Source organism: Emydura macquarii, unplaced genomic scaffold (assembly GCF_026122565.2).
Source record: "Emydura macquarii macquarii isolate MOO-44397 ecotype Brisbane River unplaced genomic scaffold, CSIRO-AGI_Emac_v2 contig_2676, whole genome shotgun sequence".
Taxonomy (NCBI): Eukaryota; Metazoa; Chordata; order Testudines; family Chelidae; genus Emydura; species Emydura macquarii.
In genome coordinates this window covers 37,690,416-37,708,942 of record NW_027132813.1, presented here as the reverse complement: position 1 = coordinate 37,708,942, position 18,527 = coordinate 37,690,416, and the positions used below count along the sequence as shown (strand labels likewise).

The following is an 18,527-nucleotide window of genomic DNA, read 5'->3' as shown; positions in this document are numbered from 1 at the left end:
GAACCTAATGCTGCAGCTCTGCCAGTACCAAGGTCGCTGATTTTGCCAGGTATCTCTTCTTCCCAGTCAATTGTTCAGCCTGGGGACTTGCAGCCCTCTTTTTCAAGCTCTTATGAGAGGAATGCATAGATTTTCTCTTTGGTTCCACCACAATTTGATGTCCCCCGGATGTTGAAGGTATCATCGGGGACTGTTGCTCCAGGGGAGTCCAGGAAATGGTCTCAGAGAGTTCTCCATCATCAGGTTCTTGAACTTTAGTTCACTGGTCTTTCTTGTTCTTGCCTTTAATTTCTGGAAGAAGGTACACTTTTAAGGTACGTGAGCCTCACCAAAACAGTGAATACAGTGTGAATGGTCATCGCTGACCAGTAACGCCTCTCTACAGGAGAGACAGTGTTTGAACTCTGGGGAGCTGGGCATATCTCTTCTTGGGGTCATTCCCTATGAGGGGAGGATAACAATTTAATAAGGACAGGGAGGTAAGAGTTTTCAAAGTCAAACAAATAAAAATTACTGGGTTTTTTTTAAAGAAGAATAAAAAGGAAAGGTAAAGGTAATAAATCAACAACGGAAACTCTATTAGTTACTATAAAACTGAAAACAAGGTCTAAATCTAATCAACTATCCACTCTACTTGTTGCTTTGTCTCAGGTCAAGGGTGGTTGAGAAGGAACTGTTTAAGTTTAGATTTAGTGAATTTTCAGTATATTAAGACAGGTACCTGACCATATCTCTTTTCATATTAATTGTTATCTCAATCTTAGTTAGGCTAAGACTTGTATTTCCATTAACTCTTTTTTTAAAACCATGTTGAGGGCTGTGTTACAGTGGCAGGTGAGTGATCCTCATATAAACAATACGTAAAGCTTTTGGAATCCCTCATGCCAAATGGTACTTGGGAATTGGTCTCCCCAAATAAGCCTATGTGGTGATACACAGTCTGTTGGGACCATATTTTCAAATTGCTTGTTTTGGCTAGGATAGGGGATTCTTTGACTTTTCAAGGATCAGAAACATCTGTTCAGTTTTCTTTCAGCTTCCATTACAACCAGTTGCTGTAGTTCCCTGGAGTGAATAAACTGATAGCAAGTCCTGACATGACATCTTCATCTTCAGGAGGGATTCAAGAGTCCTTAACAGTAATCTGGAAGACCTGGACACTATATGAGTTATTTGCCTGTCTTCCAGATGAAGGAAACTTTTCTCTGGACTGTATGTAATGGTAGGCTTGGCAGATGTTTATGTTTTGATTATTTTGACAGATAATATTAATGTTTATTTTTAACTGTTTTTTAGATTTTTATTGATTTACATTTTCCCAGTTGTGCAAAATTATGGGTTTTAAGCTTTTTTTTCTTTTGATCTATTTAAATTTTCACCATTGCAGGAAATTATTTGGGATGTGTGTCAGACAATCATTTAATGCCACTAGATGTTGAGATTCAAGAAGTTAAAAAAATTGTCAATATCATATGTCAACATATACAAAGTAATTATCTTTAAATCAAACTCTAATAAGTTCTCAAGCAGTGTTTTCCTTACTTGGCCTAGCTGTTATTTCCATCAATAATAATCAAAAGTATTTTTTCATTGGTTTGTGTGTGTACAATGAAATTGACATTTATTGATAAAAATTGAATCCTTCCAAACCCACTGGACTTCTGTCCACTGCCTCAGTCTGTTCCTTGGCCTCGATGAGCTAGCTGTCTGGGTAGAAAATGACAGATTCTCTGATGCAAATGAGCTTCAGTAATGCCCTTGGGGCTACTGTTTGGCTGAAAAGGGTGTGAAAATGGGAAAGAAGTACTGGCAGTTCCATGAAGCCAAAGCAAACTCTTAGGAATGGGTGAGGTGAATGGGCAATGGGAATATGTAGGTAAACATCTTTGAGAAATATAGATCATCTTGATTGATAGTTACTAAGGGGCCACAGTGTTTCCACTTGGGAACACTATTGCATTATGTATTGATTTGCCATTTTTTGTCTAAGATGAGCGTTTTCAGTACACATTCACTTAAAGATAAAAAACCACAAGCAAATGCCTGCGAAAAAAAATGGTAGAGCTGCTGGGACTATGGTTCTTATCTGTAACATATGGGAGATAGCACTCTTGTGCTGTATGGGATAGTGCCTGCCTCACATTCCAGGAAACTTTCCCAGAAAGAAATTCTGTCTTCATCTAGTTATTTATCCGATGCCCATTACTAGAGCATCTAAGAGCTTATGAACAGCAGGTTCCCTATTGTTCCCCACAAAGATTCTGATAGCTTTCCTTTTCCACCAGTAAGTAATTTGCAAAGACATTCTATTACCCGTGCCAGTTTGAAGGATAAATGGTCCTTCAGGTTGAAAATTCTTTCTAATAGTGTAAACTGGGCTGCATATTAGATATCCGATGAACTTAAGATCTAATGAATTACAGAAGATGGCTAGTTCAAAACCATTTGGCAATGGTGATCTGATATTATATATGTGATGCAGTTAAAAAAAGTCTGCTGCACTTCTCACTTCAGTGCATCATTTCCTGGTTAACATACTTCAGGGACACCATAACCACCTAGTTCATGTCTGGACAAGGGAGCTGGCTGTCACTGGCTACAGAAAACATGTATTTTAGCAGACAGGTATGCCTGAGCAACAACTCTGACAACAAGAAGGGGGAGAGGGGTTTTTGGGCTCAGATTATCAATGGAACCTATGTTTTCTCCCTTCTTGCCAAGTTAAGGGGCCATTTGGAGATCTTGTCTACACTACCCAAGTCAATATCTATGTTTCTGCAAGTGGCAATGATAGGGAGCTTCACTAGTAGTGGAAGCAATGGTGTGAGCTCTAGCGTAGACAGAGCTCAGGCATTTTTACCATCACATCATGTTGCATGCATTATCTCCTGTTACTTGGTGTAGCTCAGATGTTAGCTAAGGAACCCCATTACCAATTCCAGGTGTAGCCTAATGTCTGTGTTTTCAAAATGCTTAGTTGTCAAAAGATAAGGTGGGTGAGGTAATATATTTTATTGGATCTCACCTACCTTGTCTCTCTCATATCCTGGGACCGACATAGCTACAACACCACTGCATACAACAACAGTTGACAAAGAGGCAGTTATACACAGGATGGGAATGCAGGTTTTTACTTATCTGGATGACCGAGGACAATGAACCTCTTAGAAAGGAGTGAGACATAGCTCATCCTAAATTACTGAAATCTCAGTTGATAACTGGTGTGTACTTATAGGATGAACTTTGTTACACACGTCTCCAGAACAAGAGGAAAAGTTTCAAGACAATGTGAATCTAGCAGAAAAGATTTGTGAGAACAAGTAGGATTCAACAAGGACCATATTACACATGTTGAGCCTCACAGGCTCAATGGTATTTGGAGCAACCATGGCAATCCTCCACATGAGACAATTCCAGTAGACCCTGAAGTTTTGGTAGCCAGAAGCCACAACAGCCTCTGAACTGGTCTGGCTTGGTCGCGGTCCAGGAACAATCAGCAATTAAGTAAAATAATAGGAAAGGGCTTCTAAATGGGAACAAGCTGTCTTTCAGCAGTGCCAATCCATCTGCAGGAGCCATCACCTCTACATATTCAAAATATCTGCCTTGGATAGTTTCCAGTTTAGCTGTTCTCTGACTGTAAGGGGAAAACTGTGATTCTCCAGGAGGAGAGTCATTGTCTTTTTCCTTTTCTAATCTCGTTAAGAGTCCATGAACTCCTGTGTCAATGTAGCATTCTGCTCCTCTCCTTTCAGCACACGCAATGAGATTGATGTGTTCAACCGACAGCACTGAGGCTTACCAGAGCAGGCATCAACATGAGATGCATCAGGTTGAACAGAGCCAGCTGCACAAGCGCAGACACTGTTGCTGGACTCTTTTAAGAATCAAGGTCCAGATCTCAAATCTTGACTCCCACACACTGAACACACCTAAGGCACAGAGAGCTGAGAGCACTTGGAATCATGAATGGGTTTCAGCGAGCTGTAAGTGGCATGTACATTTTTGATTCTGCCAAAGCAATACGGTAGAAGGATACCAAACACATACACTATGTTCTCGGCTCAAGTAAAGGATGCACTGGCACAGATGCTATCAGGGTTGGAGTCCCAAGGGATTTCAATTGCTTCCTTCCAGAAGTTAATGGCAATGAGGAGAAGTCTTGGGAGTGGAGCAGGCTGCTTCTAAGGCAGACCTCTCTTTCCCTCTTGTGAACAGCAGAACTTTGCTATTCCAAGCCACGTCAAGAACTGGCATTGTATGCATGAAAGCAGCAAGGACACCAATGGATCAATGTGGCATATCACTATTAGAGTACCAGAATTAGCCAAATGATTTCATAATCAAATCACAGCTTTGGGGTCTCCCTGTCAGACTAGCCCAAATGCAGAAGCACTAACACAGGTCTGAAGGCCAACAGAGGTGATTCGCTGTGGTTCATTCAAGGTGTTCCTTTATAAGTCCAGCCAAGTCCTTTGTTTTTTTCCTGTGTCTCTTGAGCCTCGTTAAACCAGTTTAGATGGCTCACCCAGAGGTTCAAAGACAGACTCCAAAGTAGTTGGTTATTTATAAAATATAACAGGCAGCCCCATGTCCTTCACAAAGAGGCATTAGGCACAATTTTGCAGAAGTTTAGATTTCTGAAGCACCTCTGAACAGCAGCCGCTGAGTTTGCAGGCTGGTTAAGTTGAGGGAGCCCGACACACAGTTCCCCAGCAGACTCCACTCTTGCTGGCCAGAAAGGAATAACTTTTTTGAGATGTCACAGGCCTAGTTAAGCTCCCACTTCTGGATGCTCACCAAGCTGCTGTGTTCAGGCCCCACCATGCTGGACTCATGTGCTCTTAGTCTTCCCTTGGTATGAGTAGGCTCCAACTCGGTCTCTTTCTTTGGCTCCTCTGGCATGCTGCCTGGGCACAGATCTTTCTCAGAGTTCCAATCTTGTGGGCACTCTGTTTTACCGTTTACTCTCCAAGGGCACGAGATAGTTGAAGCACATTGCACACAGGCTTCGCAAAGGCTTCTAACACAATTACACTTTACCAGGACAAAAATATATACAGCAAAACATCTCTATGTCCTTCCCTGCCTCATCTAGTCACAACTCTTTAGCATTCTTTGGGATTTGGTCAGAGTCCTTTCGGGTGTTCTGGACCACTTCCTCCCGCCACACATGACTTCTCCGCTGAATCATGGAGTGTCTCTCTCTGTTCTTTCTAGTTTCCTTCTTCCTTGGCTGGGCCCACAGTCAAAAAGGACCCCTCTGCTACAAAAGAATGACCCTTTACTCTTCTTTCTCACCCCATCCCCCCTTTTTTAAAAAACCCTTTGCTCTGCCTTTTTGTTCTCCTGTTTGTGGATTTTCCATTCTCCAAACCTCCCTTCACTTCATGCTGCTTGGGTAGAACTGGTTCTCCCAGCTCAGGCGGCCTCCTTAACATACCCATTGTTCTGACTGAGCAGAGTTGTTCATCTTAACAACTTCTTTTGATCATTCTGTAGCTTGTTCCAGACAGGGTGGGTGATACGTGTAAGGACTTTGTCAGCCCATGCCTGACTCACTGCACATTAAGGCATTCAGTGACACTGAAATTTCATAAAACTAACCAGAATTCATAAGCAGTACATAGACAGATCCCTCAAATCATCACAAGAGGTTTAGGAATTTTTATAGCAGGAATGGTGTGTGATGCTGTTGCTCAGAACCTGGTTACTGGAGTTTCCTGTCTCCTTTCATGTTAGGAGCACTGACCTAAAGAATGGTGATCTATTACAACATGTATCTTTGAAGAAGATAAATACAGGGAGCCTGATTTTCAGGGATATCTATTCAGATAGTTAACCCTGGACATGACACCAGGCCCCTTCTAAAAATACATCTCAGTTTTCCGTATATCACAAAAACCACATAAGTGTGCTGAAAATTAGCTGAGTTAGACACATAAGCACGTCTACAGAGGAACTTATCAAGCCCTTCTACCCTTGCAATCCACTTAGTGATTTCTAGCTTAAGCCAATTTTCAATTGATAGACGTCCAAGTTTGCTGATGTGCTGAAATCCATGTTGTTCTTCCAGTTTCCTTCATTAGTACACTAAATGCCTCTGTTACATGTTCAAATAAGTGTACAAAAGCCAAGTGTGTGAAGCCACATGGCCCTTCAGACTAAACACACCTCCCACTACTTGGGCAATGATCAAGTCCTAGGTTCAAGATGGATTGCTCTGTAGTAAACAGAGCTGAATGCACGTGAAAGTGTTTCTACTAACTCACCTGCCCACTCCAGGTTAATTACAGTTGAAAATTGGCCTTAGGTACTTTGGGACCAGATAACATTGTAGAAGTTTTAACTTTTGGATGTAAGCATGCTTAAGGAAATTTCATTCTTAGATGCCCTCTGCTGAACACTGTGCTTCAAGGTTGTTTTCAAAACCTCTGTGTTATTTTGATGGGTAACACAGTTAAAAGTCTTTGAAAACTGTACCTTGAATACATACCTCTCATGTATCAAAGAAACTTTTCAGGGGCAATTTCCACCCAATAATTTTAAGTTGTTCGGATGTATAAATATTTGGTGTCAAAGTCATTTATAATTTTATGTGCCCAGGGAATCTGATTAACTTTCCTAACACATGAAAGAAAAACCAGTTACAAATGCTCCTTCAAAAATATGCAGCATCTATTGATTCTTCTTTAAAATCCTAAGAAGGACTAAAGCAATAATATTTATCCTTCATAAGCAATTTTAAGATTATTTATTAATTTCTGCAATTATTTTCTATGAAAATAGAGAGGTTAACTTCAGCTGTGCTTTCTGCCTTATAAACCAGAACATCTAACTTTTCCACTTCTTTAAACAACAGCCTATCTAACTTAACAACCCGAGTCTCACAAGCCTCCCATTCAGCAGCAGCAGTCCCAACCACAAAATGGCTAATAAATGATCATCTTGTGACCCAAATCCCACAAGATTTTTTGTGGATGAAAAGAACTGTAGAATGTTGGTGGGTTGCAGGACTACTTTAGCGAGTCACGAACCAAAGAACATTGAGGAGCACTGTGATAGTTCTGTCACGGACACTGTGCACAGCAGCCCTGTACAATTATTTAACAATTCAGTCACTTAATATCTCCATGTCTCAGTTTACGCGTCTGTAAAATGGGAATGATAATATTTTTTCTCTCATAAGGGGGTGCCTAAATTAGTATTTGTAAAGTGCTCAGACATCCTTCAGTAAAAGGCTCTCTGGAATTGGTTAACATTATCACTATTATTAACAGGTGAGTTACATGTGCCAACAGTCCATCTCGTATTTCAGCTTTACTTTATATTTTCTACTGTGTGAGGTAACTAATTTTTTCATTTTGTTGTTTAAAGGGCAGTAATTATTGTGATTACTCAGTAGTGCTTGTCAAAGAAGAGGTTTTGTTCTACAGATAAAGATCAATATAGAATATAAAAGTACAAGCAATGAGAGAGACCATGCTAAAAGGACACTTTCCGAATTATAACCACCTTTGTTATAGAAGTATAAATAATACAGAATAGTAGTGGCAAGAACTTAAAAAATGTTCATATTGAAAAATATTTTAAACTTAATACATTCTGAATATTGTATCATCCTATCAATAACTCAAAAAAACAAACAAAAAAACACCGCCAAACACCCTGCACCCCGATGTCATTGTTTCACAATGACATTGTTTCACTGCTATTCAGATATAAAAATGACACCAACAAAATTATTGTGAGTTAAAGCTGCTTCCTTAAATTTCAGTGTACCCTATGCATTAGTTTCAGAACAGTACCTGATGTGAAATATCCATATTACAAACAACAAACTGTGCTGAAAGAACATTACAGTTGCAAAGTCAAGCACGAAAAATTTGAGGAAATGCCTGAATTAAGGTTGCATACAACTTTAGTTTGGCCCCATTGGATATATGCATCATGACAATCTTTAATTAATTTAATTTCCCCCCTATAGGATCCCTATAGGATTCCTATAGGATCCCTTTCAAACTTTAAACACCAAAACTTAATATTGCTTTTTATGCATAATTTCCGAGGCTTTTAAAAAAGCAAACTGCAAAAAGAGACATTCTATCATGCAGAATCACAGTCACCCACATAGGTTCATCAGTAGAGCTGGAACCTTTAAACGCACAACACAGATGTCTGGCACTTGAGCTAATGGAGTATTCGATATCAGTAGCAGGTTGTTATCCTTTATACGGCCAGCCACTAGAGAGGTAAGAGAGTGACATTTTGCAAGAGGGTTTTTACTGTTATTTGCTGACAGCAGAGGAATGCTGAAGCTCAGGAATCTTGGGATCCATACCATGCTCTGGAAGAGTGCGCACTCTTTTCCCTGGCCTGACAACCTCTGCCTTTGTCTCCCACAACCTATCCCTATCCCATCCTCTTTTCCACACTCTCTCCCTGGCTCCTTTTCCCAGTCTCATCGCCTACCCAGTCCCAGTCTCCATCAACCCAAGCTCCTCGTCCCAGTTCGTCTCCTTGTCCAGCTAGACCCAGTCTCTCTCTGCTGGCTCCTTGTCAGAATCCCAATCTTTCCTTCATCCTGGCTCCCAGTCCCAGTCTCCTTGTCCAGGTTCTTCATCCCAGTCTCCTTCCCAAGCTACTTCCCTCAGTCTCCTTCACCAGCCAGTCCCAGTCACCTCCCAGGGCTTCTCTCATCCAATCTCAGTGTTCCCCCTGCGCCCAGTCTCCCACACAGGCACCCTGTCCAAAATTTCTTGCCCATCCACTTCCTATTTCTCTTCACCCATAGCTCCTCAACCAATCTCCGTTCCAAATGGCTCCCTCTGGCGCTCAGTGCTACAGTGCCCCCCAGCAGTCAGGAGCAGCAATCGCAGGGAAAGTTCCGCTTAGCTCCTGCCACCTGGGGCTGGAAGATGTCTAGGACAGACAGACTCTTTGGAGAATTTAGACGCCAAATAATAAGTTTCTCCTGAGCATGTGCAACATGTGATTTTTCAAAGGCTTCTCGCTTGGCCAGATTTGGGCAGTTTTTAACAAGAACAGCAAAAGACGCATTCCTGACATAAAAGGCCAGCCACCTGCCAAATTTCTGCTTCCTGTTCCAAACTATGGTGAAGCTATCGTTGTTCAAAGGAAAGGTTGTAAAATTATTTTTTAACCTGGGAAAAACAATGTATTTTCCCCAATTTCAGAAATGACTGAATTATTTTTGCTGAAGCATTAAAAAAAATATCCATCCTGAGACAGATATCCAGCATGGAAAATTTAAGACAAAATGGTTAAAGTTGGCGAAGTTATAAGCAATTGAAAATAGTCTTCATAATGAGATGTGTCAGGTCATCTGAAGAAACGGCATGTCTACGCTTCAAGCTGGGGTCTAATTCCCAGCTTCTGTGGACACATCCATACTCCTATCTGAACTAGCACACTATAAATAGTAGCATAGTTGCAGTATCACAGTCGGCAGCGGCACAGGTGAGCCACCCTCGTTATGTACCCATGGGTTCAAGTGGATTTGTACTCGGGGTCAGTAGCCCATGCTGCCACTGTCTGTGCTACAGCAGTCACATTACTATTTTTAGCATGTTAGCTCAGATGAGAGCTAGCATGGGTATGTCTATGTGAGCTGGGAATCACACCTCTAGCTTGTAATATAGACATAGCCTTAAAGCATCACTGCGGATCACTGCGGACTATGTGGCTCTGGGAAAAGAGATTAAGGAGTTTGAAGCGCAAGTGGTGTTCTCGTCCATCCTCCCAGTTCAGGGAAAAGGCCCAGGTAGGGACAGTCGCATTGGGGAAGTAAATGCGTGGTTACGCAGGTGGTGTCGAAGGGAGGGCTTTGGATTCTTCGATCATGGAATGCTGTTCCAGGAAGGATTACTAGGAAGGGATGGGATTCATCTAACGAAGACAGGGAAGAGTATCTTCGCAGACAGGCTGGCTAACCTAGTGAGGAGGGCTTTAAACTAGTTTTGACGGGGGACGGGGACCTAAGCCCGAAGGTTAGTGGGGAAGAGGGACACCACAGGGAAGCAGAAGTAGGAGGGTGCAGCAGGGGAGGCCTCCCGATTCATACTGTGAAAGTAGGCCATTCGGCTACTTATCTCAAGTGCCTGTACACAAATGCAAGAAGCCTGGGAAACAAGCAGGAAGAACTGGAAGTCCTGGCACAGTCAAGAAACTATGACATGATTGGAATAACTGAGACTTGGTGGAATAACTCATGATTGGAGCGCTGTCATGGATGGGTATAAACTGTTCAGGAAGGACAGGCAGGGGCGAAAGGGGGGAGGAGTTGCACTGTATGTAAGAGAGCACTATGACTGCTCTGAGCTCCAGTATGAAACTGGAGATAAGTCAGTTGAGTGTCTCTGGGTTAAGCTTAGAAGCAAGAACAATAAGAGTGATGTCCTGGTGGGTGTCTGTTACAGACCACCAGACCAAGAGGATGAGGTGGATGAGGCTTTCTTTACTCAACTAGGGAAAGTTTCCAGTTCACAGGGCCTGATTCTCATGGGAGACTTCAATCACCCTGACATCTGCTGGAAGAGCAATACAGCAGAGCACAAACAATCCAGGAAGTTTTTGGAGAGTGTTGCAGACAATTTCCTGGTGCAAGTGCTGGAGCAACCAACTAGGGGCCGTGCTTTTCTTGACCTGCTGCTCACAAACAGGGAAGATTTGGTAGGGGAAGTACAAGTGGGTGGCAACCTAGGCAGCAGTGACCATGAGATGGTCGAGTTCAGGATCCTGACGAAAGGAAGAAAGGAGAGCAGCAGGATACGGACCATGGACTTCAGAAAAGCGGACTTTGACTCCCTCAGGGAACTGATGGGCAGGATTCCCTGGGAGGCTAATATGAGGGGGAAAGGAACCCAAGAGAGCTGGATGTATTTTAAAGAGACCTTATTGACGGCACAAGAGCAAACCATCCCGATGTGCAGAAAGAATAGCAAATATGGTAGGCGTTCAGCTTGGCTTAACAAAGATGTCCTTGGTGAACTTAAACACAAAAAAGAAGCTTACAAGAAGTGGAAGCTTGGTCAGATGACTAGGGAGGATTATATAAACACTGCTCAAACGTGCAGGAATGAAATCAGGAAGGCCAAAGCACAATTGGAGTTGCAGCTAGCAAGGGACGTGAAGGGGAACAAGAAGGGTTTCTACAGGCATGTTGCCAACAAGAGGAAGATTAGACAAAGTGTGGGCCCCTTAGAGAATGAGGGAGGCGACCTAGTGACGGAGGATGTGGAGAAAGCTGAGGTACTCAATGCCTTTTTTGCCTCTGTCTTCACAGACAAGATCAGCTCTCAGACTGCTGCACTGGGTGGCACAGAATGGGAAGGAGGCGAACATCCCGCAGTGCTGAAGGAACGGGTCCAAGACTATTTAGAAGGATTGGACATTCACAAGTCCATGGGGCCGGATGCAATGCACCCGAGGGTGCTGAGGGAGTTGGCTGAGGTGATTTCAGAGCCATTGGCTATTATCTTTGAAAGCTCGTGGCAACAGGGGGAGGTCCCTGAGGACTGGAAAAAAGCAAATATAGTGCCCATCTTCAAAAAAGGGAGGAAAAGGATCCAGGGAACTACAGACCGGTCAGCCTCACCTCAATCCCTGGAAAAATTATGGAGCAGGTCCTTAAGGAATCCATTTTAAGGCACTTGGAAGAGAGGAAGGTGATCAGGAACAGTCAACACGGATTCACTAAGGGAAAGTCATGCCTGACCAACCTGATTGCTTTCTGTGATGAGGTGACTGGCTCTGTGGATGTAGGGAAGGCGGTGGATGTGATATACCTTGACTTTAGCAAAGCTTTTGATACCGTCTCACACAGTATTCTTATCAGCAAGTTAAAGAAGTATGGGTTGGATGAATGGACTATAAAATGGATAGAGAACTGGCTAGAGCATAGGGCTCAACGAGTAGTGATCAAAGGCTCCATGTCTAGCTGGCAACCGGTCACAAGCAGAGCTCCCCAGGGGTCGGTCCTGGGGCCGGTTTTGTTCAACATCTTTATTAATGATCTGGAGGATGGGGTAGATTGTACCCTCAGCAAGTTTGCGGACGACACTAAGATGGGGGGAGTGGTAGATACCCTGGAGGGTAGGGATAGGATACAGAGTGACCTAAACAAACTGGAGGATTGGGCCAAAAGAAATCTAATGAGGTTCAACAAGGACAAGTGCAGAGTCCTCCACTTAGGAAGGAAGAATCCCATGCACAGCTATAGACTGGGGACCGACGAGCTGGGCAGCAGCTCTGCAGAAAAGGACCTGGGGGTAACAGTGGATAAAAAGCTGGATATGAGTCAGCAGTGTGCCCTGGTTGTCAAGAAGGCTAATGGCATATTGGGCTGCATTAGGAGGGGCATTGCCAGCAGGTCACGGGAAGTGATTATTCCCCTCTATTCGGCATTGGTGAGGCCGCATTTAGAATATTGTGTCCAGTTTTGGGCCCCCCATTACAAAAAGGATGTGGACAAGTTGGAGAGAGTCAGCGGAGGGCAACCAAAATGATTAGGGGGCTGGAGCACAGGACTTATGAGGAGAGGCTGAGGGAACTGGGCTTGTTTAGTCTGCAAAAGAGAAGAGTGAGGGGGTATTTGATAGCAGCCTTTAACTACCTGAAAGGGGGTTCCACAGAGGATGGGGCTAGGCTGTTCTCGGTGGTGGCAGATGACAGAACAAGGAGCAACGGTCTCAAGTTGCAGGGCGGGAGGTCTAGGTTGGACATTAGGAAAAAGTTTTTTACTAGGAGGGTGGTGAAGCACTGGAATGGGTTACCTAGGGAGGTGGTGGAATCTCCATCCTCAGAGGTTTTTAAGCTGAGGCTTGACAAAGCCCTGGTTGGGATGATATAGCTGAGGTTAGTCCTGCTTTGAGCAGGAGGTTGGACTAGATGACCTCCTGAGGTCCCTTCCAACTCTAATATTCTATGATTCTATGATCACTACCAGCCCCACCTATAATGTCCTGCTGCATCTAGACATAACATATTGTAATGAATTTGCTGAGCAGCAATAGTTCTGCAGAGCACAATATGATGAACCTGTTAAGGGTGGATGTACTGCTGCTTGTCTGGCTCCTCACTAGGGCAGCCAGGAGAATAAGGTTTTGTGGAAGTTGGGAGGACAGTTGGTGGTCTGGAGGGACACTGACAATGAAGGCAGCTGTTCCTGGGGGCTGCTCAGGGTGACTGAGGTGGAGTTTCTGGAGTTGCCTAGGTGCGATTTGGTCTCATGATTTAATAGTTAACAGGACTCATGTGCATATAGTAGATAAGAACATGTACATAATATAAGAAAAACAAATTATGCTATACTTGACTCTTTGACATCACTCTTTCTTCAATAAGGGAAACAGATATGTTTCAAGAGACACAAACCAACCGCTGTTCAGAATGGTGCAAGAATATTAAGGCAGATGCAAAAAAGCAGTGTAAGGAACGATGGTCTGTTCGTTCAAGCAAATGATTGGGAACTGATAGATCTGGATTCGTTTCTCAGCTCTGCCACAGATTTCCTCTGTGACGTCGGGAAAATCACCTTTGCCAAGGTTTTAAAAAACTTTAGGCTCCTAAATCCATAATTAGGCACTTTGATGGGGTGTACTCCCCACACCAGCCCTGAAAGAGTTGAATTAGGCCAGGTGGGCCCAATAAGCCAATTAAGGTGCAACTGGGGGAGATTTAGGTGGTGTGGAAGGCGCCAATCAGGAATGAATCATGTATGAGGGAACAGGTGGGGCTTCTAGAAAGCCAAGAGGCTGGTAGCAGTGTGGGAGGCTGCAGGGAGGAAGCCTGTAGTCTCTTTCCCTGAGGTAAGGGAGAAGGAAGTAGGGATAGGAACCCCTGTGAAAAGGTTTATCTAGTAGGCCGAAGAGAGAAGGCTGGAGAATAAAAAGCTTGGAAAAGCATGGCAGGAAGTAGTCCAGGGCACAAAGCAATAAGGCTGGTGTATCTGCAGACCTTAACTGCTTGCTAGAGGGTCCTGGGCTGGAACCCAGTGTAGAAGGTGGGCTTGGGTTCTCCTACCATCCACTTCAGTGTGGTACTGCATGGGGCAGTGAACAGGAAGACTGCTTGAGTCACTGCAGGAGTGACATGGTCAGGTCAAAGGGTATGAGGATTGCCTGACACTGCCAATACAGAAGGACTCTGAAAGACTCCCGAAGAATAGGAAATCACAGTGTGACCTGGCCAAAGGGTCAAGTCACAAAGCAGCCTTACTGTGACTCCATGAGTGGGAGGAGAGCTGCATGTTGGAGGACTAGAAATGGGGCACTTAAGTGGGCAGAATCAATAGCCAAAATCACCAGAAGAAGGTGCCATCTAGTGTTGATACAGCATCCTGCGAAGGCACCTAAAGAGGCTGGCTTCTCAAAAGCACTAAACACCCAGAAATTATGATTGGCCTCAATAGCAGCCATTGGGCACTCAGTATTTTTGAAAATCTGGCCATGTATTTAGGTGCCTAAACATAGATTTAGGAGCCAAACTTTAAACTCTAATACTTTTAAAACACAGAATCATAGAAATGTAGGGCTGGAAAAGGTCAAGTCCAGCCCCCAGCACTGAGGCAGGACCGAGTAAACCTAGACCATCCCTGACAGGTGTTTGTCTAACCTGTTCTTAAAACCTCCAATGATGAGGGTTCCACAACTCCCTTAGATTTCTATTCCAGAACTTAACTATGGAACTTAACTATTATAAACAACAGACACACCATCAGTCAAGTGGACTGATATAATCTCTAACATAGCTCACTCAGGTTGTTCCTCTCAGTCTGCCAATATCAACTCCAGTTTATCAACTCAATCAATATCAATATCAACTCCAGTTCAGCCTGGTTGCTTCGATCTAAATTCCAATATCCATGAGAAATGGGGTAATAATGTAGTATTAATATGGAAGCTCCTAGCAAACAGAACTGAATCTCAAAGACTACATATGCTGATTTAACATTTTATGTACTGTGATTTTGCATGTTAAGAATAATCTATGGGCTAAACTGATGGTCTTCTGATACTGCTTTTCACAACTATGCAGCAAACGAAGATGAGATTTCTGATCCTAGGCCATGTCTACACTACAAACTTTGGTCAAAGCAAGTTATGTCAGCATAAAGCCACCACTGTTAGTATATTGCTTGTGCACATGCATACTTGGATTCTTACATAGCAGTGTGTGTATTCTCCAGGAGTGCTTGTATTAATGCACAGTGCTGTGCACCATAGGCAGGAATCTCAGTGTGCAATCAGCCACCTTTCAGCACATGGTCTTTTGGGAAGTTTTGGCACTGCAGGGTGGGGCAGAAACGAGTCACACAGAGCTGACTGGGAGCAAGACGTCAACTTTCCAACATGCAACTGTCTCCATCCCATAATGTCATCTATATCCCATAGTTTTTGCACCTTTTTAAAAATCCCACGAACCTGCACAGCCCTCCTTGCTGTCTGCCATCTCTGACAGAAGCATGGAGCCTGCACAGCTCTGCACTATTGTCGTAAGCTTTGCAAGTACAGGAAATATGATCCTCCAGTATTTACAGAGCCATAAGAAAAACTAAAACAGCTGGGTACATGACGATTTCTTGGAGGACAAATTGCTGTGGGAGACATAGTGAGAAGCTATTCAAGATTGTTGGTGGCATTCACAGAGCAGCAGCAGATGGTGGAGTGCTGCTTCTGGGCCCAAGAAACGAGCACTGAGTGGTAGGATCACATCATAATGCAGTCTTGGGATGATGAACAGTGGCTGCAGGACTTTCAGATGCACATGGCCAAATTCCTGGATCTGTGTGCTGACCTTGTCTCAGCCCTCCAGTGCAGGTACACCACAATGAAAACTGCACTGATAGTGGAGAAGTGAGTGGATGTTGCACCCTGGAAACTTGCAATGCCTGATTGCTGCCAGTTAGTGAGAAATCTTGGAGTTGGAAAATTCACCATGGGGGTCGTTTATCCTATTTTGGCACCAGACCACATTGCCACGGAGGATAAGAATGACAGTTGAATGCACTTTGGTAGACTGAGGGACATGAGCTTCGTTTATTCATAAGATTGGATCTCAGTGAAAAAAACATCCCAATGGGTGTAATTGCCATTATATATTCATAACTGTGAAGCAGAGGAGGAGAAGTTGCTGCCGGGGTGGAGGTGGAGCAGTTGTCTGCCAAGTTTGAACAGCTAGATACATGGGCGATTAGAAGAATTCAGTACAGACCTAGACACCTCAGGGAGGCTTTGGAAGAGCACTTTAACATTGAACCACAATAATGTATTGTGTGGTGTACTGTGCTTTACCTGGCCCAGCTGTTATGGTGCCTGGTAGGAATTGTGTGCTGCTTGGTGTACAACTATGAATACAAATACTATAAATACACCTACTAATTTTGTGGTGCTTGCTGTACATTTATAATTATTACACTGTTTGTCACTGGGCCTATGAGTTGTCAGATTGTACAGTAACGAGTCAGAGGGTGTTTTCAGAACTGCTAGGCATTCTGCAGCATTTGTTGTGAACTAATAAAGATTAATTATTTTCCAAATAATATAATTTTATTCAGTAACAAAACCAGTGTAAAGGAAAATCTGTGCAATTTAAAAGCAAATACATTAAAAACTTAAGTTGATGGAACAGAACATAACACCAGGAAAGAACATTCACATCCATTTTACCTACATATACAGCAACTGTGGCTTTCACAGGCCAGTTTCTTTGAAGCTGTGGTTGTCCTTAATGCTCCCTGAGACAGAGTGGTAGGGATAGGGATTTGGCCTCTGATACCATGTGGAACGTTGAAGGGGGGTGCAGGGAAGCGCTGTATTGCTGTTCTCCATGAACTGCAAAAGGAAGAGAGCCTGTGATCATTGAACCTGAAGGTCCACAAGAGTCTGCAGCATGTGTGTTTGCTGCCAGAGAAGCCCCATTATGTTCTTTGCATCTCTCTCTTTTCTTGCTGGGACTCTTGGACCTTTCTCCTGTACACTCTTTCCTTCTCCAGGCTGTCTGCGATGTTCACCCTCTAGGCCCTTTGCTCACAGTCTGATGCAGCACTGGCTTGCAGGATCTCGTGGAACATACGTGGAACATAGAGAATTCTCGTGGAACATAGAGAATTGCTAAAGGCAATGGCACTGAATACTGGCACCATTTTGCACAGGTGGTGGTGACATTCTCACTCCTGAGACAGACAGCACAGCTGCCTGTGGTGTCCAGAAGTCCTGCGGGCCCATATGCTGCTAGCCTGTTTACTGCAATGGTGCCTGCTGAAGTTATTACTGGCCAGCACAGGAAAGTTTCCTGCCGCTGAGGAAGAACTAAGGCTGCCACTCCTAGAAACCTTTAGGAGAGGACTGCAGAGTACCTCCATGCAAGTTTCATCAAAATCTCTCAGGAGGAGTCAAGGGACATACAGGTGTACATAAACAAACTGCTCCACAAGGCCTCCATTGCCTAACTCTACAGGGGAATGTAAAGTAAATAACAATGCTACCTCTCTTTGTTGCTCCCTCTTCTAGTACAAGTAAACCAATGAAAAGTCAACAGCTGTGTCCTATTAAGCTGGGGGTGCCAATGATGTACAGTTTACACACTTACCCAGGATTCCTCCGCCTGCATCAGGCTCGCCCGAGTTCGACTGCTGGGACTGACTGCATTGCAGTGGAGTCTCAAACAGGTCCTGGCTCACAGCATAGCTGGATCCCCTGGTTGCATGTTCCCCATCCTCTTGCTCTTCCTCTTTCATCTCTTCTTCATCCTTGCTGATCACACCAGGGGCTTGTGGCTCAGGCTCCTCGGAGGTGTCCACGGCCGTGGTGGGGTCTCCACCAAGTAAGGTATGCAGCTCTTTGTCAAAGCAACAGATCTGCAGCTTGACATCAGATCAACTGTTGGCCTCCCTGGCCTTCTGATATGCCTGATGCAATTCCTTCGCTTTCAGGCAGCACTGCTGCCAGTCCGTTAGACCCCTTCTCCTGCATTCACCATTCAATTTGCTCATAGATGTCTATGCCTGGTCTATAGCTGTGCTTGTAAAGTCTCTTCTCCCCATAGGCCCCAGAGATCCAGTGTCTCCTGTCTACTCCAAGTTGGAGCATGTCTGGAGTGTGTAGCCAGCATGGTCAGTTGCACATAACGAGGAGCTGCTAGGTGTGCTCACCAAGCTGGACAATCAGGAAATGGCATTTCAAAAACTTGCAGGGCCTTAAAAGGGAATTGGGGCCTTCTGGTCTCCATGATCTCTGTGCGGAATTGAGCAGTATGGGACAGCTGCTGGAGGACTGTTAGAGTCAACATAAGTAATGCAGTGTCTACACTTGCGCAGCATCGACCTCAGTACATAACGCTGCTTGAGCAGGTGGTGTTACTATGTTGACATAATGGGGCACTTAAATTGGTGGGAGACAAATTTAAGTGTAGACACATGCCTTGCATCCACCGAGGTGTGCGACTCATATTGACCTAACTTTCTAGTGTAGACCAGGCCTAAGACTCTTTCCTTTGACTGAGTGCTG

At 44.0% G+C, this 18,527-nt stretch overlaps 1 protein-coding gene across 13 annotated transcripts in view; it reads right to left on the bottom strand.

The window, feature by feature from the left end:
- Window positions 1-18,527, bottom strand: part of EHBP1 (EH domain binding protein 1) — a 313,842-nt gene that overhangs the window by 136,611 nt on the left and 158,704 nt on the right. The gene's annotated exons all lie outside the window — the stretch shown is intronic.